We start from the raw sequence: 2,500 nt of genomic DNA on the forward strand, positions 1-2,500 counted from the left end.
CGCAAGAACAGGCCAAAAACTGGCCAAAACAGCCCAAAAACGGGCCAAAACTGGCCATTTTTTGCTGCGCGAGCGAGCGGAGAGCGGCGAACAGCGAGCGAAGCGCGAGGCAGCACCGTCCCTGCTATACGAAAGCCCCATCCAGCCCTGTGCCACCCGGGGGGTTCCAGGGTGCTGAGATGGCTGACATTTTGCTCCGCTCACGACGGTCACCGCGCCACACAAGAACAGCCCAAAAACAGGCCAAAACAGCCCAAAAACGGGCCAAAACTGGCCATTTTTGGCTGCGCGAGCGAGCGGCGAGCGGCGAACAGCGAGCGAAGCGAGAGGCAGCACCGTCCCTGCTATACGAAAGCCCCATCCAGCCCTGTGCCACCCGGGGGGTTCCAGGGTGCTGAGATGGCTGACGTTTTGCTCCGCTCACGACGGTCACCGCACCACGCAAGAACAGGCCAAAAACTGGCCAAAACAGCCCAAAAACGGGCCAAAACTGGCCATTTTTGGCTGCGCGAGCGAGCGGCGAGCGGCGAACAGCGAGCGAAGCGAGAGGCAGCACCGTCCCTGCTATACGAAAGCCCCATCCAGCCCTGTGCCACCCGGGGGGTTCCAGGGTGCTGAGATGGCTGACGTTTTGCTCCGCTCTCGACGGTCACCGCGCAATGCAAGAACAGGCCAAAAACTGGCCAAAACGGCCCAAAAACGGGCCAAAACTGGCCATTTTTGGCTGCGCGAGCGGCGAGCGGCGGACAGCGAGCGAAGCGAGAGGCAGCACCGTCCCTGCTATACGAAAGCCCCATCCAGCCCTGTGCCACCCGGGGGGTTCCAGGGTGCTGAGATGGCTGACGTTTTGCTCCGCTCTCGACGGTCACCGCGCAATGCAAGAACAGGCCAAAAACTGGCCAAAACGGCCCAAAAACGGGCCAAAACTGGCCATTTTTGGCTGCGCGAGCGAGCGGCGAGCGGCGGACAGCGAGCGAAGCGAGAGGCAGCACCGTCCCTGCTATACGAAAGCCCCATCCAGCCCTGTGCCACCCGGGGGGTTCCAGGGTGCTGAGATGGCTGACGTTTTGCTCCGCTCTCGACGGTCACCGCGCAATGCAAGAACAGGCCAAAAACTGGCCAAAACGGCCCAAAAACGGGCCAAAACTGGCCATTTTTGGCTGCACGAGCGAGCGGCGAGCGGCGGACAGCGAGCGAAGCGAGAGGCAGCACCGTCCCTGCTATACGAAAGCCCCATCCAGCCCTGTGCCACCCGGGGGGTTCCAGGGTGCTGAGATGGCTGACGTTTTGCTCCGCTCTCGACGGTCACCGCGCAATGCAAGAACAGGCCAAAAACTGGCCAAAACGGCCCAAAAACGGGCCAAAACTGGCCATTTTTGGCTGCACGAGCGAGCGGCGAGCGGCGGACAGCGAGCGAAGCGAGAGGCAGCACCGTCCCTGCTATACGAAAGCCCCATCCAGCCCTGTGCCACCCGGGGGGTTCCAGGGTGCTGAGATGGCTGACGTTTTGCTCCGCTCTCGACGGTCACCGCGCAATGCAAGAACAGGCCAAAAACTGGCCAAAACGGCCCAAAAACGGGCCAAAACTGGCCATTTTTGGCTGCACGAGCGAGCGGCGAGCGGCGGACAGCGAGCGAAGCGAGAGGCAGCACCGTCCCTGCTATACGAAAGCCCCATCCAGCCCTGTGCCACCCGGGGGGTTCCAGGGTGCTGAGATGGCTGACGTTTTGCTCCGCTCTCGACGGTCACCGCGCAATGCAAGAACAGGCCAAAAACTGGCCAAAACGGCCCAAAAACGGGCCAAAACTGGCCATTTTTGGCTGCACGAGCGAGCGGCGAGCGGCGGACAGCGAGCGAAGCGAGAGGCAGCACCGTCCCTGCTATACGAAAGCCCCATCCAGCCCTGTGCCACCCGGGGGGTTCCAGGGTGCTGAGATGGCTGACGTTTTGCTCCGCTCTCGACGGTCACCGCGCAATGCAAGAACAGGCCAAAAACTGGCCAAAACGGCCCAAAAACGGGCCAAAACTGGCCATTTTTGGCTGCGCGAGCGAGCGGCGAGCGGCGGACAGCGAGCGAAGCGAGAGGCAGCACCGTCCCTGCTATATACGAAAGCCCCATCCAGCCCTGTGCCACCCGGGGGGTTCCAGGGTGCTGAGATGGCTGACGTTTTGCTCCGCTCACGACGGTCACCGCACCACGCAAGAACGGACCATAAACAGGCCAAAACAGCCCAAAAACGGGCCAAAACTGGTCATTTTTGGCTGCGCGAGCGAGCGGCGAGCGGCGAACAGCGAGCGAAGCGTGAGGCAGCACCGTCCCTGCTATACGAAAGCCCCATCCAGCCCTGTGCCACCCGGGGGGTTCCAGGGTGCTGAGATGGCTGACGTTTTGCTCCGCTCACGACGGTCACCGCGCCATGCAAGAACGGACCAAAAACAGGCCAAAACAGCCCAAAAACGGGCCAAAACTGGCCATTTTTGGCTGAGCGAGCGAGCGGTG

The sequence above is a fragment of the Musa acuminata genome, unplaced genomic scaffold, assembly GCF_036884655.1.
Source record: "Musa acuminata AAA Group cultivar baxijiao unplaced genomic scaffold, Cavendish_Baxijiao_AAA HiC_scaffold_41, whole genome shotgun sequence".
Taxonomy (NCBI): domain Eukaryota; kingdom Viridiplantae; phylum Streptophyta; class Magnoliopsida; order Zingiberales; family Musaceae; genus Musa; species Musa acuminata.